Raw genomic sequence first — 22,205 nt, 5'->3', positions numbered from 1 at the left:
CTCCAGCATTTGCGAGTTGGCTACGCTCAGGAAGTCAGCGTCCACAAGGCTCTCGGCATCATATTGACGGCGTCCTCTTTACAGATGGCGGCGGCAAACTGGAGGGAAATAGTGCGTAAACTTAACGGTGCTCTCATTGACAATTCCCACAGAAGCCTCAATCAATTTGATCGGATTCATCTGGTCAACTCCTGTATTTTATCCAAAGCCTTCTACACGGCGCAGCTCCTGCCACTGCCTGCAGTCATTGCTAAGCAAATTATGTCGAAGGTGACCAATTTTATTTGGAGAGGGGAAATTTTTCGCGTGTCTGCCAAAACTGCGACACTCCACCCCCAGAATGGAGGGATGGGATTAGTAGATATCAAGGTGAAAGCGATGGCTCTCTATGTTACAAGGACGACCGCTATAATTAACAATGATCCTTCCGGCATTACAGCGCAATTATTCACTGCCGTCAGGCCGCAAAGTCTTGACCCACCGCTGAATATTCAGCCCATCAGTTATCGGCTAAAACATATCAGAGATTATTACCTTTCACGGAGCTACATCAGTCAAGAGGTCCTAAACTCTCAACGTTTAACTGCACAAGCCATAATAGCGGACTGGAGACAACATGAAGGAACGAATCCTTTGGCAACGAAGCTCGGTGGCATGAACTGGGATATTATATGGCGCAATGTCAGTTCCCGTGTCCTCAGTTCCGATGCTCGCACTGCCTGGTACAAAGCCATCAATGATGTGGTTAGCACGAACGAGAGGTTACATAAAATCGGGCTCAGTGACACCCCTCTCTGTCGTCGCTGCCAACTGACGGATACAGTTATCCACCGTTACACCTGCGGGGACCGTCTCCAGAACTGGGTTTGGCTTCGACAAAAAATAGCTCTTCTTACCAGGACTACAACCGCCAATGTTTCGTCAGCACTACTGTCTCGTCCTGATGTGCATTTTTATCCGCAGACGAAAAACAATGCAGTTTTGTGGTTGCTGGGTACCTATTCCAGCTACGTCTTTAATAATTTTGGCGGTGACAATTATTTGGAATTCAAGATGTTTATGGATATCGAATTCGCCAAAACATGTACGTACCAGAATCATGGGAAACTCTTCGGCAATATGCTTAAAATAGCGTTTCATCGCATGGGTATCGGATAGGTCAACTGAGTGTGACGGGGTGAGGCCGGGCCGCGGGACACCAGTAGTGCCGCGAAGAGGCCCCACTGCTTCTGTGTCGCGTCCGGACTCCCCCTCACACTGCGGCCTTCACTGACTCGCTGGACACTGGCTACAGGAACTTTCATTGAGTGAGATACGAAGCTGTGTTTATGTTACATTTATTCTTCGAGCAGCACTTCTACTATGCCCAAGGGCGAAGTCTTTTCGTTGTCTTTTTCACCATTCCAATTTATTTTCATAGAAGGTTACGGGTTTCGTTTAAAAAAAAAAAAAAAAAAAAAAAAAAAAAAAAAAAAAAAAAAAAAAAAAGTGGCGCAATTGTTTAGCGCACGGTCCTTATAAGGAATTTGCCGTGAGCAATGCCGGGGTTGTGAGTTCGAGCCTCACATGGGGCATACTTTTACCAATTGTTCCTTTTTTTATGTGCTCTCGTAAAAAAAAAAAAAAAAAAAAAAAAGTTGGTAGAGCGTTCGCTTTGCATGTGAAAGGTCCCGGGTTCAAGCCCCGGCGCCTCCATGTTTTGTGGTCAGTGCGTGGTAAGTGTTGGTCGCGGCGAGCCTAAAGGCACGCAAGATGTTGCAAAGCCAGCGTCACAGACTCGTATACTGACGTAAGGAGAGCAAGACGTAAATGTGAGGACCGGCTGTTGTCGAGGTGTCATCGAGTGCAAATCTGCCTTAGGTATAACGGCCTAACCTCAATGAAGTCTAGAGAGTGGACAACACGTTCGTCTACCCCAGAGCGTTGGCCGAACGCTATTTTCGACGTCGTGGGTGCCACTTTGATTTTGGCCAACTACGATTCGATACAGAATGCAGGAAACCTGAAAGACACCCTCACGGACACATTGAGAGTAGTGTTTATCAGCGGAATAATGGGAGTGCAAGGGTCTGTGTCATTGATATGGCTGTATGTAGCGCAGTTCGTCAGCAGGGGGCGTAGCGCAGATGGTAGAGCGCTCGCTTAGCATGCGAGAGGTACTGGGATCGATACCCAGCGCCTCCAGAATTTTTAACACACCAACATGCGCACACTGCCATGCAAGTGGAATAATTCACAGCCAGAAAATGTGTCAAGGCAGATACGAGCCAACGATTAGCAGCCACAATTGGCAAGCGTGCTGTAATGCGCACGAAGCACCCTCCTCCCACCACTACACTTAATTTAGAAACAGTACAAGTGTTCCCATAAGATTCTCAAACCTATGTCGCAAAGATCAGCCTTGCGCCGAATTCACAAAAATCCCACTGCACATTCCAATTCTTTACGTGCAGTCGGCTGCTACTGGTGTTGCTAGTTGTGACTGCTGATGACAGATGCCGTAGCAATCAATTCATGGAGTGAGTTGTATGTTTTGCGGTACTCTGTCTCTGACAAGCAAGCAGAGGTGACATAGGCGCGAACACAGGAAGCTTGCAGCCCCTCGCTGCCTGCAGACACCGAACAGCCACACTAGGAGAGCGGCCTAAGTCGTAGGCGAAATGTGCTCATTCGCTTGTGTGCGACGTCAAGCTCTAAATAAGGCTGTCACTAACGTGAGCGTTGCGTGAGCGTCGTGTAAAGTCGGAAAAGTCGTCTGCGTGGGTGAGTGCCATGTTTGGGGAGCGTTTCGTAGTTTGCGCAGTGCAATGGAGACGCGGAAAGTTGTTGTGGCCCAGTCTTTTGCAGTTGGACGACAAGAGTGGTACACAGTAGTAAAGTGCGAGGCAGTGAGTTGGCATGAACAGTCGAGTGCACAATGGGTCTTCAGATGTGCTTGTTACCTCAGGTGCTGTGTGATTGTCGACATGGAGTGAAAACGGAGCAACTTGTGACTGTCCCTTCAATTTAAGACGTTAAAAACGGACGGAATTTGCAGTCGTAATACCAGAGCATCGAAACTACTTGGAACTCTTGCGTATGTGAACGTGTCCGCGCCTTTGTACTCTGGTCCCTTCACCCCTGCAAACCAACCAACCATCGCGTCCGTGCACATAAGAGTAGCAAAGAACGGAGAACAACGCAGCTTGGATGTGCTTGGGGGCGTAGCTCAGTTGGTAGAGCGTTCGCTTTGCATGTGAAAGGTCCCGGGTTCAAGCCCCGGCGCCTCCATGTTTTGTGGTCAGTGCGTGGTAAGTGTTGGTCGCGGCGAGCCTAAAGGCACGCAAGATGTTGCAAAGCCAGCGTCACAGACTCGTATACTGACGTAAGTAGAGCAAGACGTAAATGTGAGGACCGGCTGTTGTCGAGGTGTCATCGAGTGCAAATCTGCCTTAGGTATAACGGCCTAACCTCAATGAAGTCTAGAGAGTGGACAACACGTTCGTCTACCTCAGAGCGTTGGCCGAACGCTATTTTCGACGTCGTGCGTGCCACTTTGATTTTGGCCAACTACGATTCGATACAGAATGCAGGAAACCTGAAAGACACCCTCACGGACACATTGAGAGTAGTGTTTGTCAGCGGAATAATGGGAGTGCAAGGGTCTGTGTCATTGATATGGCTGTATGTAGCGCAGCTCGTCAGCAGGGGGCGTAGCTCAGATGGTAGAGCGCTCGCTTAGCATGCGAGAGGTACTGGGATCGATACCCAGCGCCTCCAGAATTTTTAACACACCAACATGCGCACACTGCCATGCAAGTGGAATAATTCACAGCCAGAAAATGTGTCAAGGCAGATACGAGCCAACGATTAGCAGCCACAATTGGCAAGCGTGCTGTAATGCGCACGAAGCACCCTCCTCCCACCACTACACTTAATTTAGAAACAGTACAAGTGTTCCCATAAGATTCTCAAACCTATGTCGCAAAGATCAGCCTTGCGCCGAATTCACAAAAATCCCACTGCACATTCCAATTCTTGACGTGCAGTCGGCTGCTACTGGTGTTGCTAGTTGTGACTGCTGATGACAGATGCCGTAGCAATCAATTCATGGAGTGAGTTGTATGTTTTGCGATACTCTGTCTCTGACAAGCAAGCAGAGGTGACATAGGCGCGAACACAGGAAGCTTGCAGCCCCTCGCTGCCTGCAGACACCGAACAGCCACACTAGGAGGGCGGCCTAAGTCGTCGGCGAAATGTGCTCATTCGCTTGTGTGCGACGTCAAGCTCTAAATAAGGCTGTCACTAGCGTGAGCGTTGCGTGAGCGTCGTGTAAAGTCGGAAAAATCGTCTGCGTGGGTGAGTGCCATGTTTGGGGAGCGTTTCGTAGTTTGCGCAGTGCAATGGAGACGCGGAAAGTTGTTGTGGCCCAGTCTTTTGCAGTTGGACGACAAGAGTGGTACACAGTAGTAAAGTGCGAGGCAGCGCCTCCAGAATTTTTAACACACCAACATGCGCACACTGCCATGCAAGTGGAATAATTCACAGCCAGAAAATGTGTCAAGGCAGATACGAGCCAACGATTAGCAGCCACAATTGGCAAGCGTGCTGTAATGCGCACGAAGCACCCTCCTCCCACCACTACACTTAATTTAGAAACAGTACAAGTGTTCCCATAAGATTCTCAAACCTATGTCGCAAAGATCAGCCTTGCGCCGAATTCACAAAAATCCCACTGCACATTCCAATTCTTGACGTGCAGTCGGCTGCTACTGGTGTTGCTAGTTGTGACTGCTGATGACAGATGCCGTAGCAATCAATTCATGGAGTGAGTTGTATGTTTTGCGATACTCTGTCTCTGACAAGCAAGCAGAGGTGACATAGGCGCGAACACAGGAAGCTTGCAGCCCCTCGCTGCCTGCAGACACCGAACAGCCACACTAGGAGGGCGGCCTAAGTCGTCGGCGAAATGTGCTCATTCGCTTGTGTGCGACGTCAAGCTCTAAATAAGGCTGTCACTAGCGTGAGCGTCGTGTAAAGTCGGAAAAGTCGTCTGCGTGGGTGAGTGCCATGTTTGGGAAGCGTTTCGTAGTTTGCGCAGTGCAATGGAGACGCGGAAAGTTGTTGTGGCCCAGTCTTTTGCAGTTGGACGACAAGAGTGGTACACAGTAGTAAAGTGCGAGGCAGTGAGTTGGCATGAACAGTCGAGTGCACAATGGGTCTTCAGATGTGCTTGTTACCTCAGGTGCTGTGTGATTGTCGACATGGAGTGAAAACGGAGCAACTTGTGACTGTCCCTTCAATTTAAGACGTTAAAAACGGACGGAATTTGCAGTCGTAATACCAGAGCATCGAAACTACTTGGAACTCTTGCGTATGTGAACGTGTCCGCGCCTTTGTACTCTGGTCCCTTCACCCCTGCAAACCAACCAACCATCGTGTCCGTGCACATAAGAGTAGCAAAGAACGGAGAACAGCGCAGCTTGGTTGTGCTTGGGGGCGTAGCTCAGTTGGTAGAGCGTTCGCTTTGCATGTGAAAGGTCCCGGGTTCAAGCCCCGGCGCCTCCATGTTTTGTGGTAAGTGTTGGTCGCGGCGAGCCTAAAGGCACGCAAGATGTTGCAAAGCCAGCGTCACAGACTCGTATACTGACGTAAGGAGAGCAAGACGTAAATGTGAGGACCGGCTGTTGTCGAGGTGTCATCGAGTGCAAATCTGCCTTAGGTATAACGGCCTAACCTCAATGAAGTCTAGAGAGTGGACAACACGTTCGTCTACCTCAGAGCGTTGGCCGAACGCTATTTTCGACGTCGTGCGTGTCACTTTGATTTTGGCCAACTACGATTCGATACAGAATGCGGGAAACCTGAAAGACACCCTCACGGACACATTGAGAGTAGTGTTTGTCAGCGGAATAAAGGGAGTGCAAGGGTCTGTGTCATTGATATGGCTGTATGTAGCGCAGTTCGTCAGCAGGGGGCGTAGCTCAGATGGTAGAGCGCTCGCTTAGCATGCGAGAGGTACTGGGATCGATACCCAGAGCCTCCAGAATTTTTAACACACCAACATGCGCACACTGCCATGCAAGTGGAATAATTCACAGCCAGAAAATGTGTCAAGGCAGATACGAGCCAACGATTAGCAGCCACAATTGGCAAGCGTGCTGTAATGCGCACGAAGCACCCTCCTCCCACCACCACACTTAATTTAGAAACAGTACAAGTGTTCCCATAAGATTCTCAAACCTATGTCGCAAAGATCAGCCTTGCGCCGAATTCACAAAAATCCCACTGCACATTCCAATTCTTGACGTGCAGTCGGCTGCTACTGGTGTTGCTAGTTGTGACTGCTGATGACAGATGCCGTAGCAATCAATTCATGGAGTGAGTTGTATGTTTTGCGATACTCTGTCTCTGACAAGCAAGCAGAGGTGACATAGGCGCGAACACAGGAAGCTTGCAGCCCCTCGCTGCCTGCAGACACCGAACAGCCACACTAGGAGGGCGGCCTAAGTCGTAGGCGAAATGTGCTCATTCGCTTGTGTGCGACGTCAAGTTCTAAATAAGGCTGTCACTAGCGTGAGCGTTGCGTGAGCGTCGTGTAAAGTCGTCTGCGTGGGTGAGTGCCATGTTTGGGGAGCGTTTCGTAGTTTGCGCAGTGCAATGGAGACGCGGAAAGTTGTTGTGGCCCAGTCTTTTGCAGTTGGACGACAAGAGTGGTACACAGTAGTAAAGTGCGAGGCAGTGAGTTGGCATGAACAGTCGAGTGCACAATGGGTCTTCAGATGTGCTTGTTACCTCAGGTGCTGTGTGATTGTCGACATGGAGTGAAAACGGAGCAACTTGTGACTGTCCCTTCAATTTAAGACGTTAAAAACGGACGGAATTTGCAGTCGTAATACCAGAGCATCGAAACTACTTGGAACTCTTGCGTATGTGAACGTGTCCGCGCCTTTGTACTCTGGTCCCTTCACCCCTGCAAACCAACCAACCATCGCGTCCGTGCACATGAGAGTAGCAAAGAACGGAGAACAGCGCAGCTTGGTTGTGCTTGGGGGCGTAGCTCAGTTGGTAGAGCGTTCGCTTTGCATGTGAAAGGTCCCGGGTTCAAGCCCCGGCGCCTCCATGTTTTGTGGTCAGTGCGTGGTAAGTGTTGGTCGCGGCGAGCCTAAAGGCACGCAAGATGTTGCAAAGCCAGCGTCACAGACTCGTATACTGACGTAAGGAGAGCAAGACGTAAATGTGAGGACCGGCTGTTGTCGAGGTGTCATCGAGTGCAAATCTGCCTTAGGTATAACGGCCTAACCTCAATGAAGTCTAGAGAGTGGACAACACGTTCGTCTACCTCAGAGCGTTGGCCGAACGCTATTTTCGACGTCGTGCGTGCCACTTTGATTTTGGCCAACTACGATTCGATACAGAATGCAGGAAACCTGAAAGACACCCTCACGGACACATTGAGAGTAGTGTTTGTCAGCGGAATAATGGGAGTGCAAGGGTCTGTGTCATTGATATGGCTGTATGTAGCGCAGTTCGTCAGCAGGGGGCGTAGCTCAGATGGTAGAGCGCTCGCTTAGCATGCGAGAGGTACTGGGATCGATACCCAGCGCCTCCAGAATTTTTAACACACCAACATGCGCACACTGCCATGCAAGTGGAATAATTCACAGCCAGAAAATGTGTCAAGGCAGATACGAGCCAACGATTAGCAGCCACAATTGGCAAGCGTGCTGTAATGCGCACGAAGCACCCTCCTCCCACCACTACACTTAATTTAGAAACAGTACAAGTGTTCCCATAAGATTCTCAAACCTATGTCGCAAAGATCAGCCTTGCGCCGAATTCACAAAAATCCCACTGCACATTCCAATTCTTGACGTGCAGTCGGCTGCTACTGGTGTTGCTAGTTGTGACTGCTGATGACAGATGCCGTAGCAATCAATTCATGGAGTGAGTTGTATGTTTTGCGATACTCTGTCTCTGACAAGCAAGCAGAGGTGACATAGGCGCGAACACAGGAAGCTTGCAGCCCCTCGCTGCCTGCAGACACCGAACAGCCACACTAGGAGGGCGGCCTAAGTCGTCGGCGAAATGTGCTCATTCGCTTGTGTGCGACGTCAAGCTCTAAATAAGGCTGTCACTAGCGTGAGCGTTGCGTGAGCGTCGTGTAAAGTCGGAAAAATCGTCTGCGTGGGTGAGTGCCATGTTTGGGGAGCGTTTCGTAGTTTGCGCAGTGCAATGGAGACGCGGAAAGTTGTTGTGGCCCAGTCTTTTGCAGTTGGACGACAAGAGTGGTACACAGTAGTAAAGTGCGAGGCAGCGCCTCCAGAATTTTTAACACACCAACATGCGCACACTGCCATGCAAGTGGAATAATTCACAGCCAGAAAATGTGTCAAGGCAGATACGAGCCAACGATTAGCAGCCACAATTGGCAAGCGTGCTGTAATGCGCACGAAGCACCCTCCTCCCACCACTACACTTAATTTAGAAACAGTACAAGTGTTCCCATAAGATTCTCAAACCTATGTCGCAAAGATCAGCCTTGCGCCGAATTCACAAAAATCCCACTGCACATTCCAATTCTTGACGTGCAGTCGGCTGCTACTGGTGTTGCTAGTTGTGACTGCTGATGACAGATGCCGTAGCAATCAATTCATGGAGTGAGTTGTATGTTTTGCGATACTCTGTCTCTGACAAGCAAGCAGAGGTGACATAGGCGCGAACACAGGAAGCTTGCAGCCCCTCGCTGCCTGCAGACACCGAACAGCCACACTAGGAGGGCGGCCTAAGTCGTCGGCGAAATGTGCTCATTCGCTTGTGTGCGACGTCAAGCTCTAAATAAGGCTGTCACTAGCGTGAGCGTTGCGTGAGCGTCGTGTAAAGTCGGAAAAATCGTCTGCGTGGGTGAGTGCCATGTTTGGGGAGCGTTTCGTAGTTTGCGCAGTGCAATGGAGACGCGGAAAGTTGTTGTGGCCCAGTCTTTTGCAGTTGGACGACAAGAGTGGTACACAGTAGTAAAGTGCGAGGCAGCGCCTCCAGAATTTTTAACACACCAACATGCGCACACTGCCATGCAAGTGGAATAATTCACAGCCAGAAAATGTGTCAAGGCAGATACGAGCCAACGATTAGCAGCCACAATTGGCAAGCGTGCTGTAATGCCCACGAAGCACCCTCCTCCCACCACTACACTTAATTTAGAAACAGTACAAGTGTTCCCATAAGATTCTCAAACCTATGTCGCAAAGATCAGCCTTGCGCCGAATTCACAAAAATCCCACTGCACATTCCAATTCTTGACGTGCAGTCGGCTGCTACTGGTGTTGCTAGTTGTGACTGCTGATGACAGATGCCGTAGCAATCAATTCATGGAGTGAGTTGTATGTTTTGCGATACTCTGTCTCTGACAAGCAAGCAGAGGTGACATAGGCGCGAACACAGGAAGCTTGCAGCCCCTCGCTGCCTGCAGACACCGAACAGCCACACTAGGAGGGCGGCCTAAGTCGTCGGCGAAATGTGCTCATTCGCTTGTGTGCGACGTCAAGCTCTAAATAAGGCTGTCACTAGCGTGAGCGTTGCGTGAGCGTCGTGTAAAGTCGTCTGCGTGGGTGAGTGCCATGTTTGGGGAGCGTTTCGTAGTTTGCGCAGTGCAATGGAGACGCGGAAAGTTGTTGTGGCCCAGTCTTTTGCAGTTGGACGACAAGAGTGGTACACAGTAGTAAAGTGCGAGGCAGTGAGTTGGCATGAACAGTCGAGTGCACAATGGGTCTTCAGATGTGCTTGTTACCTCAGGTGCTGTGTGATTGTCGACATGGAGTGAAAACGGAGCAACTTGTGACTGTCCCTTCAATTTAAGACGTTAAAAACGGACGGAATTTGCAGTCGTAATACCAGAGCATCGAAACTACTTGGAACTCTTGCGTATGTGAACGTGTCCGCGCCTTTGTACTCTGGTCCCTTCACCCCTGCAAACCAACCAACCATCGCGTCCGTGCACATGAGAGTAGCAAAGAACGGAGAACAGCGCAGCTTGGTTGTGCTTGGGGGCGTAGCTCAGTTGGTAGAGCGTTCGCTTTGCATGTGAAAGGTCCCGGGTTCAAGCCCCGGCGCCTCCATGTTTTGTGGTCAGTGCGTGGTAAGTGTTGGTCGCGGCGAGCCTAAAGGCACGCAAGATGTTGCAAAGCCAGCGTCACAGACTCGTATACTGACGTAAGGAGAGCAAGACGTAAATGTGAGGACCGGCTGTTGTCGAGGTGTCATCGAGTGCAAATCTGCCTTAGGTATAACGGCCTAACCTCAATGAAGTCTAGAGAGTGGACAACACGTTCGTCTACCTCAGAGCGTTGGCCGAACGCTATTTTCGACGTCGTGCGTGCCACTTTGATTTTGGCCAACTACGATTCGATACAGAATGCAGGAAACCTGAAAGACACCCTCACGGACACATTGAGAGTAGTGTTTGTCAGCGGAATAATGGGAGTGCAAGGGTCTGTGTCATTGATATGGCTGTATGTAGCGCAGTTCGTCAGCAGGGGGCGTAGCTCAGATGGTAGAGCGCTCGCTTAGCATGCGAGAGGTACTGGGATCGATACCCAGCGCCTCCAGAATTTTTAACACACCAACATGCGCACACTGCCATGCAAGTGGAATAATTCACAGCCAGAAAATGTGTCAAGGCAGATACGAGCCAACGATTAGCAGCCACAATTGGCAAGCGTGCTGTAATGCGCACGAAGCACCCTCCTCCCACCACTACACTTAATTTAGAAACAGTACAAGTGTTCCCATAAGATTCTCAAACCTATGTCGCAAAGATCAGCCTTGCGCCGAATTCACAAAAATCCCACTGCACATTCCAATTCTTGACGTGCAGTCGGCTGCTACTGGTGTTGCTAGTTGTGACTGCTGATGACAGATGCCGTAGCAATCAATTCATGGAGTGAGTTGTATGTTTTGCGATACTCTGTCTCTGACAAGCAAGCAGAGGTGACATAGGCGCGAACACAGGAAGCTTGCAGCCCCTCGCTGCCTGCAGACACCGAACAGCCACACTAGGAGGGCGGCCTAAGTCGTCGGCGAAATGTGCTCATTCGCTTGTGTGCGACGTCAAGCTCTAAATAAGGCTGTCACTAGCGTGAGCGTTGCGTGAGCGTCGTGTAAAGTCGGAAAAATCGTCTGCGTGGGTGAGTGCCATGTTTGGGGAGCGTTTCGTAGTTTGCGCAGTGCAATGGAGACGCGGAAAGTTGTTGTGGCCCAGTCTTTTGCAGTTGGACGACAAGAGTGGTACACAGTAGTAAAGTGCGAGGCAGCGCCTCCAGAATTTTTAACACACCAACATGCGCACACTGCCATGCAAGTGGAATAATTCACAGCCAGAAAATGTGTCAAGGCAGATACGAGCCAACGATTAGCAGCCACAATTGGCAAGCGTGCTGTAATGCCCACGAAGCACCCTCCTCCCACCACTACACTTAATTTAGAAACAGTACAAGTGTTCCCATAAGATTCTCAAACCTATGTCGCAAAGATCAGCCTTGCGCCGAATTCACAAAAATCCCACTGCACATTCCAATTCTTGACGTGCAGTCGGCTGCTACTGGTGTTGCTAGTTGTGACTGCTGATGACAGATGCCGTAGCAATCAATTCATGGAGTGAGTTGTATGTTTTGCGATACTCTGTCTCTGACAAGCAAGCAGAGGTGACATAGGCGCGAACACAGGAAGCTTGCAGCCCCTCGCTGCCTGCAGACACCGAACAGCCACACTAGGAGGGCGGCCTAAGTCGTCGGCGAAATGTGCTCATTCGCTTGTGTGCGACGTCAAGCTCTAAATAAGGCTGTCACTAGCGTGAGCGTTGCGTGAGCGTCGTGTAAAGTCGTCTGCGTGGGTGAGTGCCATGTTTGGGGAGCGTTTCGTAGTTTGCGCAGTGCAATGGAGACGCGGAAAGTTGTTGTGGCCCAGTCTTTTGCAGTTGGACGACAAGAGTGGTACACAGTAGTAAAGTGCGAGGCAGTGAGTTGGCATGAACAGTCGAGTGCACAATGGGTCTTCAGATGTGCTTGTTACCTCAGGTGCTGTGTGATTGTCGACATGGAGTGAAAACGGAGCAACTTGTGACTGTCCCTTCAATTTAAGACGTTAAAAACGGACGGAATTTGCAGTCGTAATACCAGAGCATCGAAACTACTTGGAACTCTTGCGTATGTGAACGTGTCCGCGCCTTTGTACTCTGGTCCCTTCACCCCTGCAAACCAACCAACCATCGCGTCCGTGCACATGAGAGTAGCAAAGAACGGAGAACAGCGCAGCTTGGTTGTGCTTGGGGGCGTAGCTCAGTTGGTAGAGCGTTCGCTTTGCATGTGAAAGGTCCCGGGTTCAAGCCCCGGCGCCTCCATGTTTTGTGGTCAGTGCGTGGTAAGTGTTGGTCGCGGCGAGCCTAAAGGCACGCAAGATGTTGCAAAGCCAGCGTCACAGACTCGTATACTGACGTAAGGAGAGCAAGACGTAAATGTGAGGACCGGCTGTTGTCGAGGTGTCATCGAGTGCAAATCTGCCTTAGGTATAACGGCCTAACCTCAATGAAGTCTAGAGAGTGGACAACACGTTCGTCTACCTCAGAGCGTTGGCCGAACGCTATTTTCGACGTCGTGCGTGCCACTTTGATTTTGGCCAACTACGATTCGATACAGAATGCAGGAAACCTGAAAGACACCCTCACGGACACATTGAGAGTAGTGTTTGTCAGCGGAATAATGGGAGTGCAAGGGTCTGTGTCATTGATATGGCTGTATGTAGCGCAGTTCGTCAGCAGGGGGCGTAGCTCAGATGGTAGAGCGCTCGCTTAGCATGCGAGAGGTACTGGGATCGATACCCAGCGCCTCCAGAATTTTTAACACACCAACATGCGCACACTGCCATGCAAGTGGAATAATTCACAGCCAGAAAATGTGTCAAGGCAGATACGAGCCAACGATTAGCAGCCACAATTGGCAAGCGTGCTGTAATGCGCACGAAGCACCCTCCTCCCACCACTACACTTAATTTAGAAACAGTACAAGTGTTCCCATAAGATTCTCAAACCTATGTCGCAAAGATCAGCCTTGCGCCGAATTCACAAAAATCCCACTGCACATTCCAATTCTTGACGTGCAGTCGGCTGCTACTGGTGTTGCTAGTTGTGACTGCTGATGACAGATGCCGTAGCAATCAATTCATGGAGTGAGTTGTATGTTTTGCGATACTCTGTCTCTGACAAGCAAGCAGAGGTGACATAGGCGCGAACACAGGAAGCTTGCAGCCCCTCGCTGCCTGCAGACACCGAACAGCCACACTAGGAGGGCGGCCTAAGTCGTCGGCGAAATGTGCTCATTCGCTTGTGTGCGACGTCAAGCTCTAAATAAGGCTGTCACTAGCGTGAGCGTTGCGTGAGCGTCGTGTAAAGTCGGAAAAATCGTCTGCGTGGGTGAGTGCCATGTTTGGGGAGCGTTTCGTAGTTTGCGCAGTGCAATGGAGACGCGGAAAGTTGTTGTGGCCCAGTCTTTTGCAGTTGGACGACAAGAGTGGTACACAGTAGTAAAGTGCGAGGCAGCGCCTCCAGAATTTTTAACACACCAACATGCGCACACTGCCATGCAAGTGGAATAATTCACAGCCAGAAAATGTGTCAAGGCAGATACGAGCCAACGATTAGCAGCCACAATTGGCAAGCGTGCTGTAATGCCCACGAAGCACCCTCCTCCCACCACTACACTTAATTTAGAAACAGTACAAGTGTTCCCATAAGATTCTCAAACCTATGTCGCAAAGATCAGCCTTGCGCCGAATTCACAAAAATCCCACTGCACATTCCAATTCTTGACGTGCAGTCGGCTGCTACTGGTGTTGCTAGTTGTGACTGCTGATGACAGATGCCGTAGCAATCAATTCATGGAGTGAGTTGTATGTTTTGCGATACTCTGTCTCTGACAAGCAAGCAGAGGTGACATAGGCGCGAACACAGGAAGCTTGCAGCCCCTCGCTGCCTGCAGACACCGAACAGCCACACTAGGAGGGCGGCCTAAGTCGTCGGCGAAATGTGCTCATTCGCTTGTGTGCGACGTCAAGCTCTAAATAAGGCTGTCACTAGCGTGAGCGTTGCGTGAGCGTCGTGTAAAGTCGGAAAAGTCGTCTGCGTGGGTGAGTGCCATGTTTGGGGAGCGTTTCGTAGTTTGCGCAGTGCAATGGAGACGCGGAAAGTTGTTGTGGCCCAGTCATTTGCAGTTGGACGACAAGAGTGGTACACAGTAGTAAAGTGCGAGGCAGTGAGTTGGCATGAACAGTCGAGTGCACAATGGGTCTTCAGATGTGCTTGTTACCTCAGGTGCTGTGTGATTGTCGACATGGAGTGAAAACGGAGCAACTTGTGACTGTCCCTTCAATTTAAGACGTTAAAAACGGACGGAATTTGCAGTCGTAATACCAGAGCATCGAAACTACTTGGAACTCTTGCGTATGTGAACGTGTCCGCGCCTTTGTACTCTGGTCCCTTCACCCCTGCAAACCAACCAACCATCGTGTCCGTGCACATAAGAGTAGCAAAGAACGGAGAACAGCGCAGCTTGGTTGTGCTTGGGGGCGTAGCTCAGTTGGTAGAGCGTTCGCTTTGCATGTGAAAGGTCCCGGGTTCAAGCCCCGGCGCCTCCATGTTTTGTGGTAAGTGTTGGTCGCGGCGAGCCTAAAGGCACGCAAGATGTTGCAAAGCCAGCGTCACAGACTCGTATACTGACGTAAGGAGAGCAAGACGTAAATGTGAGGACCGGCTGTTGTCGAGGTGTCATCGAGTGCAAATCTGCCTTAGGTATAACGGCCTAACCTCAATGAAGTCTAGAGAGTGGACAACACGTTCGTCTACCCCAGAGCGTTGGCCGAACGCTATTTTCGACGTCGTGGGTGCCACTTTGATTTTGGCCAACTACGATTCGATACAGAATGCAGGAAACCTGAAAGACACCCTCACGGACACATTGAGAGTAGTGTTTGTCAGCGGAATAATGGGAGTGCAAGGGTCTGTGTCATTGATATGGCTGTATGTAGCGCAGTTCGTCAGCAGGGGGCGTAGCTCAGATGGTAGAGCGCTCGCTTAGCATGCGAGAGGTACTGGGATCGATACCCAGCGCCTCCAGAATTTTTAACACACCAACATGCGCACACTGCCATGCAAGTGGAATAATTCACAGCCAGAAAATGTGTCAAGGCAGATACGAGCCAACGATTAGCAGCCACAATTGGCAAGCGTGCTGTAATGCGCACGAAGCACCCTCCTCCCACCACTACACTTAATTTAGAAACAGTACAAGTGTTCCCATAAGATTCTCAAACCTATGTCGCAAAGATCAGCCTAGCGCGGAATTCACAAAAATCCCACTGCACATTCCAATTCTTGACGTGGAGTCGGCTGCTACTGGTGTTGCTAGTTGTGACTGCTGATGACAGATGCCGTAGCAATCAATTCATGGAGTGAGTTGTATGTTTTGCGGTACTCTGTCTCTGACAAGCAAGCAGAGGTGACATAGGCGCGAACACAGGAAGCTTGCAGCCCCTCGCTGCCTGCAGACACCGAACAGCCACACTAGGAGAGCGGCCTAAGTCGTAGGCGAAATGTGCTCATTCGCTTGTGTGCGACGTCAAGCTCTAAATAAGGCTGTCACTAACGTGAGCGTTGCGTGAGCGTCGTGTAAAGTCGGAAAAGTCGTCTGCGTGGGTGAGTGCCATGTTTGGGGAGCGTTTCGTAGTTTGCGCAGTGCAATGGAGACGCGGAAAGTTGTTGTGGCCCAGTCTTTTGCAGTTGGACGACAAGAGTGGTACACAGTAGTAAAGTGCGAGGCAGTGAGTTGGCATGAACAGTCGAGTGCACAATGGGTCTTCAGATGTGCTTGTTACCTCAGGTGCTGTGTGATTGTCGACATGGAGTGAAAACGGAGCAACTTGTGACTGTCCCTTCAATTTAAGACGTTAAAAACGGACGGAATTTGCAGTCGTAATACCAGAGCATCGAAACTACTTGGAACTCTTGCGTATGTGAACGTGTCCGCGCCTTTGTACTCTGGTCCCTTCACCCCTGCAAACCAACCAACCATCGTGTCCGTGCACATAAGAGTAGCAAAGAACGGAGAACAGCGCAGCTTGGTTGTGCTTGGGGGCGTAGCTCAGTTGGTAGAGCGTTCGCTTTGCATGTGAAAGGTCCCGGGTTCAAGCCCCGGCGCCTCCATGTTTTGTGGTAAGTGTTGGTCGCGGCGAGCCTAAAGGCACGCAAGATGTTGCAAAGCCAGCGTCACAGACTCGTATACTGACGTAAGGAGAGCAAGACGTAAATGTGAGGACCGGCTGTTGTCGAGGTGTCATCGAGTGCAAATCTGCCTTAGGTATAACGGCCTAACCTCAATGAAGTCTAGAGAGTGGACAACACGTTCGTCTACCCCAGAGCGTTGGCCGAACGCTATTTTCGACGTCGTGGGTGCCACTTTGATTTTGGCCAACTACGATTCGATACAGAATGCAGGAAACCTGAAAGACACCCTCACGGACACATTGAGAGTAGTGTTTGTCAGCGGAATAATGGGAGTGCAAGGGTCTGTGTCATTGATATGGCTGTATGTAGCGCAGTTCGTCAGCAGGGGGCGTAGCTCAGATGGTAGAGCGCTCGCTTAGCATGCGAGAGGTACTGGGATCGATACCCAGCGCCTCCAGAATTTTTAACACACCAACATGCGCACACTGCCATGCAAGTGGAATAATTCACAGCCAGAAAATGTGTCAAGGCAGATACGAGCCAACGATTAGCAGCCACAATTGGCAAGCGTGCTGTAATGCGCAAGAAGCACCCTCCTCCCACCACTACACTTAATTTAGAAACAGTACAAGTGTTCCCATAAGATTCTCAAACCTATGTCGCAAAGATCAGCCTAGCGCGGAATTCACAAAAATCCCACTGCACATTCCAATTCTTGACGTGGAGTCGGCTGCTACTGGTGTTGCTAGTTGTGACTGCTGATGACAGATGCCGTAGCAATCAATTCATGGAGTGAGTTGTATGTTTTGCGGTACTCTGTCTCTGACAAGCAAGCAGAGGTGACATAGGCGCGAACACAGGAAGCTTGCAGCCCCTCGCTGCCTGCAGACACCGAACAGCCACACTAGGAGAGCGGCCTAAGTCGTAGGCGAAATGTGCTCATTCGCTTGTGTGCGACGTCAAGCTCTAAATAAGGCTGTCACTAACGTGAGCGTTGCGTGAGCGTCGTGTAAAGTCGGAAAAGTCGTCTGCGTGGGTGAGTGCCATGTTTGGGGAGCGTTTCGTAGTTTGCGCAGTGCAATGGAGACGCGGAAAGTTGTTGTGGCCCAGTCTTTTGCAGTTGGACGACAAGAGTGGTACACAGTAGTAAAGTGCGAGGCAGTGAGTTGGCATGAACAGTCGAGTGCACAATGGGTCTTCAGATGTGCTTGTTACCTCAGGTGCTGTGTGATTGTCGACATGGAGTGAAAACGGAGCAACTTGTGACTGTCCCTTCAATTTAAGACGTTAAAAACGGACGGAATTTGCAGTCGTAATACCAGAGCATCGAAACTACTTGGAACTCTTGCGTATGTGAACGTGTCCGCGCCTTTGTACTCTGGTCCCTTCACCCCTGCAAACCAACCAACCATCGTGTCCGTGCACATAAGAGTAGCAAAGAACGGAGAACAGCGCAGCTTGGTTGTGCTTGGGGGCGTAGCTAAGTTGGTAGAGCGTTCGCTTTGCATGTGAAAGGTCCCGGGTTCAAGCCCCGGCGCCTCCATGTTTTGTGGTAAGTGTTGGTCGCGGCGAGCCTAAAGGCACGCAAGATGTTGCAAAGCCAGCGTCACAGACTCGTATACTGACGTAAGGAGAGCAAGACGTAAATGTGAGGACCGGCTGTTGTCGAGGTGTCATCGAGTGCAAATCTGCCTTAGGTATAACGGCCTAACCTCAATGAAGTCTAGAGAGTGGACAACACGTTCGTCTACCTCAGAGCGTTGGCCGAACGCTATTTTCGACGTCGTGCGTGCCACTTTGATTTTGGCCAACTACGATTCGATACAGAATGCAGGAAACCTGAAAGACACCCTCACGGACACATTGAGAGTAGTGTTTGTCAGCGGAATAATGGGAGTGCAAGGGTCTGTGTCATTGATATGGCTGTATGTAGCGCAGTTCGTCAGCAGGGGGCGTAGCTCAGATGGTAGAGCGCTCGCTTAGCATGCGAGAGGTACTGGGATCGATACCCAGCGCCTCCAGAATTTTTAACACACCAACATGCGCACACTGCCATGCAAGTGGAATAATTCACAGCCAGAAAATGTGTCAAGGCAGATACGAGCCAACGATTAGCAGCCACAATTGGCAAGCGTGCTGTAATGCGCACGAAGCACCCTCCTCCCACCACTACACTTAATTTAGAAACAGTACAAGTGTTCCCATAAGATTCTCAAACCTATGTGGCAAAGATCAGCCTTGCGCCGAATTCACAAAAATCCCACTGCACATTCCAATTCTTGACGTGCAGTCGGCTGCTACTGGTGTTGCTAGTTGTGACTGCTGATGACAGATGCCGTAGCAATCAATTCATGGAGTGAGTTGTATGTTTTGCGATACTCTGTCTCTGACAAGCAAGCAGAGGTGACATAGGCGCGAACACAGGAAGCTTGCAGCCCCTCGCTGCCTGCAGACACCGAACAGCCACACTAGGAGGGCGGCCTAAGTCGTAGGCGAAATGTGCTCATTCGCTTGTGTGCGACGTCAAGCTCTAAATAAGGCTGTCACTAGCGTGAGCGTTGCGTGAGCGTCGTGTAAAGTCGTCTGCGTGGGTGAGTGCCATGTTTGGGGAGCGTTTCGTAGTTTGCGCAGTGCAATGGAGACGCGGAAAGTTGTTGTGGCCCAGTCTTTTGCAGTTGGACGACAAGAGTGGTACACAGTAGTAAAGTGCGAGGCAGTGAGTTGGCATGAACAGTCGAGTGCACAATGGGTCTTCAGATGTGCTTGTTACCTCAGGTGCTGTGTGATTGTCGACATGGAGTGAAAACGGAGCAACTTGTGACTGTCCCTTCAATTTAAGACGTTAAAAACGGACGGAATTTGCAGTCGTAATACCAGAGCATCGAAACTACTTGGAACTCTTGCGTATGTGAACGTGTCCGCGCCTTTGTACTCTGGTCCCTTCACCCCTGCAAACCAACCAACCATCGTGTCCGTGCACATAAGAGTAGCAAAGAACGGAGATCAGCGCAGCTTGCTTGTGCTTGGGGGCGTAGCTCAGTTGGTAGAGCGTTCGCTTTGCATGTGAAAGGTCCCGGGTTCAAGCCCCGGCGCCTCCATGTTTTGTGGTCAGTGCGTGGTAAGTGTTGGTCGCGGCGAGCCTAAAGGCACGCAAGATGTTGCAAAGCCAGCGTCACAGACTCGTATACTGACGTAAGGAGAGCAAGACGTAAATGTGAGGACCGGCTGTTGTCGAGGTGTCATCGAGTGCAAATCTGCCTTAGGTATAACGGCCTAACCTCAATGAAGTCTAGAGAGTGGACAACACGTTCGTCTACCTCAGAACGTTGGCCGAACGCTATTTTCGACGTCGTGCGTGCCACTTTGATTTTGGCCAACTACGATTCGATACAGAATGCAGGAAACCTGAAAGACACCCTCACGGACACATTGAGAGTAGTGTTTGTCAGCGGAATGATGGGAGTGCAAGGGTCTGTGTCATTGATATGGCTGTATGTAGCGCAGTTCGTCAGCAGGGGGCGTAGCTCAGATGGTAGAGCGCTCGCTTAGCATGCGAGAGGTACTGGGATCGATACCCAGCGCCTCCAGAATTTTTAACACACCAACATGCGCACACTGCCATGCAAGTGGAATAATTCACAGCCAGAAAATGTGTCAAGGCAGATACGAGCCAACGATTAGCAGCCACAATTGGCAAGCGTGCTGTAATGCGCACGAAGCACCCTCCTCCCACCACTACACTTAATTTAGAAACAGTACAAGTGTTCCCATAAGATTCTCAAACCTATGTCGCAAAGATCAGCCTTGCGCCGAATTCACAAAAATCCCACTGCACATTCCAATTCTTGACGTGCAGTCGGCTGCTACTGGTGTTGCTAGTTGTGACTGCTGATGACAGATGCCGTAGCAATCAATTCATGGAGTGAGTTGTATGTTTTGCGGTACTCTGTCTCTGACAAGCAAGCAGAGGTGACATAGGCGCGAACACAGGAAGCTTGCAGCCCCTCGCTGCCTGCAGACACGGAACAGCCACACTAGGAGGGCGGCCTAAGTAGTAGGCGAAATGTGCTCATTCGCTTGTGTGCGACGTCAAGCTCTAAATAAGGCTGTCACTAGCGTGAGCGTCGTGTAAAGTCGGAAAAGTCGTCTGCGTGGGTGAGTGCCATGTTTGGGGAGCGTTTCGTAGTTTGCGCAGTGCAATGGAGACGCGGAAAGTTGTTGTGGCCCAGTCTTTTGCAGTTGGACGACAAGAGTGGTACACAGTAGTAAAGTGCGAGGCAGTGAGTTGGCATGAACAGTCGCGTGCACAATGGGTCTTCAGATGTGCTTGTTACCTCAGGTGCTGTGTGATTGTCGACATGGAGTGAAAACGGAGCAACTTGTGACTGTCCCTTCAATTTAAGACGTTAAAAACGGACGGAATTTGCAGTCGTAATACCAGAGCATCGAAACTACTTGGAACTCTTGCGTATGTGAACGTGTCCGCGCCTTTGTACTCTGGTCCCTTCACCCCTGCAAACCAACCAACCATCGTGTCCGTGCAAATAAGAGTAGCAAAGAACGGAGAACAGCGCAGCTTGGTTGTGGCAGTTCCGCTTTAGACGCCGTGCAGTGTGGACGTGCCTAGTCTTCCGCTCCGCCGTAGCGTTACGTATAGTGGACTATAGCTTTTGTTTACGTGTTGTGTTGCAACTTCTGTGAGTGTTTCTCCGTCGTTGTTAAGTACCTTGTGTTACTTTCTGTCCTTATTTCAGTGTGTTGTGTGTAGCGGTTTCGACCGCATATTTTGAAAATGTCGTCCCAGGTTATTCCTCGTCAGGCTACAGTTAGTTTTACTTTTGACAAGTCAACCCGCCATGTGCAACCTAGTTCCCTTGAGATTCATGATTGGTTGGTAGATACCTTTGGTGTTCATTCGGATCAGGTGCATACTGCTTATTTTGATACCGAACTGTATGTTTTCTTTGTTAAGTTTATGGACCCACTTCAGGTTGATAAAATTCTTTCTAAATATGGTCATCAAGTTCTCTTTCGGCATCGGGATGATTCTGTAAGTACCGTGCTGCTTTCCAATGCTTCCATCACGTATACCAATGTTCGTGTTTACAACCTTCCACCGGAGGTGGATAATGTCTATCTTAAGGAGGGTCTACAAAAGTATGGTGATGTAAAGAGCATTCGCCTTGAACGCTGGTCAAGCCAACATCGCCTGCAATGTTACAGTGGTATTCGTTCAGTCGAAATGCACGTTAAGCAGAATATTCCATCTCACCTGCAGATCGGTGGATATCGTGTCCATGTAACATATAGTGGTCAGGTTGGCACCTGTTTTTTGTGCAATGAAAGTGGTCACGTGCGTACCGACTGTCCGCGGAGGGTTTTTGTTTTAAAAAATTCTCTCGAACAGCGTCGCAAGTTAACGGTCGCTGACCTCGTTGCAGGTGGTTCTGCTCTTGGTGTAGCACAGTCCAGTGGTAGTAGCGCTCCGCCACAGGTTTTGCGCACCCCTGACACAGAATTTCCTCCTTTGCGTGCTAAATCTGATGTTGTTCCGTCTGTCCCTCAGGTGGGTGTGCCACTTTTGAATAATAAGAGGCGTCGCCCACACGATGGAAATAGTACGGATGAGGATCTCCCTGAGATGCCCCAGTCCGAGCGACCGGCATCCTCCGAGCCACCGTGTACTGTAGCTGCTCCCTGCCCTCCTGAGGTAGCGGTTCCGGTGGCGGCTGCTGGCGCCCCTCCGGCCTCCGACGCAGCTTCTCTCGAGTCGGATCGTCGGTCGGGCCTGTTGGCGCCGTCTTCCGAACCGACTTCGATGTCACAACAAGTGGAGCCGCGACAACTTCCTGCTTCGCTGCCCCATACCTCTGCCAGCGGAGCTGCTCCGCTTCCGTCCAACATTGCGGCCTCGGACCTTCCTGCTCACGTTTCGCCTCCGTGCAGTCCATGTTTGCCG

The 22,205-nt window shown here is 50.4% G+C and overlaps 19 non-coding genes across 19 annotated transcripts; all 19 read left to right on the top strand.

Annotated features, from left to right (window-relative positions):
• The first annotated feature begins 2,111 nt into the window (after positions 1 to 2,111).
• Trnaa-agc lies at positions 2,112 to 2,184 on the top strand. The gene has a single exon. It is a non-coding gene; the product is annotated as a tRNA-Ala (tRNA).
• A 1,013-nt stretch (positions 2,185 to 3,197) lies between these two features.
• On the top strand, positions 3,198 to 3,270 carry Trnaa-ugc. Its single transcript has one exon. It is a non-coding gene; the product is annotated as a tRNA-Ala (tRNA).
• Positions 3,271 to 3,686: 416 nt separating this feature from the next.
• Positions 3,687 to 3,759, top strand: Trnaa-agc. Its single transcript has one exon. It is a non-coding gene; the product is annotated as a tRNA-Ala (tRNA).
• Positions 3,760 to 5,474: 1,715 nt separating this feature from the next.
• On the top strand, positions 5,475 to 5,547 carry Trnaa-ugc. Its single transcript has one exon. It is a non-coding gene; the product is annotated as a tRNA-Ala (tRNA).
• A 405-nt stretch (positions 5,548 to 5,952) lies between these two features.
• Trnaa-agc lies at positions 5,953 to 6,025 on the top strand. The gene has a single exon. It is a non-coding gene; the product is annotated as a tRNA-Ala (tRNA).
• Positions 6,026 to 7,029: 1,004 nt separating this feature from the next.
• Trnaa-ugc lies at positions 7,030 to 7,102 on the top strand. Its single transcript has one exon. It is a non-coding gene; the product is annotated as a tRNA-Ala (tRNA).
• A 416-nt stretch (positions 7,103 to 7,518) lies between these two features.
• Trnaa-agc lies at positions 7,519 to 7,591 on the top strand. The gene has a single exon. It is a non-coding gene; the product is annotated as a tRNA-Ala (tRNA).
• Positions 7,592 to 10,021: 2,430 nt separating this feature from the next.
• On the top strand, positions 10,022 to 10,094 carry Trnaa-ugc. The gene has a single exon. It is a non-coding gene; the product is annotated as a tRNA-Ala (tRNA).
• A 416-nt stretch (positions 10,095 to 10,510) lies between these two features.
• On the top strand, positions 10,511 to 10,583 carry Trnaa-agc. Its single transcript has one exon. It is a non-coding gene; the product is annotated as a tRNA-Ala (tRNA).
• A 1,717-nt stretch (positions 10,584 to 12,300) lies between these two features.
• On the top strand, positions 12,301 to 12,373 carry Trnaa-ugc. The gene has a single exon. It is a non-coding gene; the product is annotated as a tRNA-Ala (tRNA).
• A 416-nt stretch (positions 12,374 to 12,789) lies between these two features.
• On the top strand, positions 12,790 to 12,862 carry Trnaa-agc. Its single transcript has one exon. It is a non-coding gene; the product is annotated as a tRNA-Ala (tRNA).
• A 1,726-nt stretch (positions 12,863 to 14,588) lies between these two features.
• Trnaa-ugc lies at positions 14,589 to 14,661 on the top strand. Its single transcript has one exon. It is a non-coding gene; the product is annotated as a tRNA-Ala (tRNA).
• A 405-nt stretch (positions 14,662 to 15,066) lies between these two features.
• On the top strand, positions 15,067 to 15,139 carry Trnaa-agc. Its single transcript has one exon. It is a non-coding gene; the product is annotated as a tRNA-Ala (tRNA).
• A 1,013-nt stretch (positions 15,140 to 16,152) lies between these two features.
• On the top strand, positions 16,153 to 16,225 carry Trnaa-ugc. Its single transcript has one exon. It is a non-coding gene; the product is annotated as a tRNA-Ala (tRNA).
• A 405-nt stretch (positions 16,226 to 16,630) lies between these two features.
• On the top strand, positions 16,631 to 16,703 carry Trnaa-agc. The gene has a single exon. It is a non-coding gene; the product is annotated as a tRNA-Ala (tRNA).
• Positions 16,704 to 17,716: 1,013 nt separating this feature from the next.
• Trnaa-ugc lies at positions 17,717 to 17,789 on the top strand. Its single transcript has one exon. It is a non-coding gene; the product is annotated as a tRNA-Ala (tRNA).
• A 405-nt stretch (positions 17,790 to 18,194) lies between these two features.
• On the top strand, positions 18,195 to 18,267 carry Trnaa-agc. Its single transcript has one exon. It is a non-coding gene; the product is annotated as a tRNA-Ala (tRNA).
• Positions 18,268 to 19,271: 1,004 nt separating this feature from the next.
• On the top strand, positions 19,272 to 19,344 carry Trnaa-ugc. The gene has a single exon. It is a non-coding gene; the product is annotated as a tRNA-Ala (tRNA).
• A 416-nt stretch (positions 19,345 to 19,760) lies between these two features.
• Trnaa-agc lies at positions 19,761 to 19,833 on the top strand. Its single transcript has one exon. It is a non-coding gene; the product is annotated as a tRNA-Ala (tRNA).
• Positions 19,834 to 22,205: the final 2,372 nt, after the last annotated feature.

The sequence above is a fragment of the Schistocerca americana genome, chromosome 9 (genome assembly GCF_021461395.2).
Source record: "Schistocerca americana isolate TAMUIC-IGC-003095 chromosome 9, iqSchAmer2.1, whole genome shotgun sequence".
Taxonomy (NCBI): domain Eukaryota; kingdom Metazoa; phylum Arthropoda; class Insecta; order Orthoptera; family Acrididae; genus Schistocerca; species Schistocerca americana.
The sequence above is the reverse complement of the archived record's forward strand: the minus strand, read 5'-3'. Positions and strand labels throughout refer to the sequence as shown.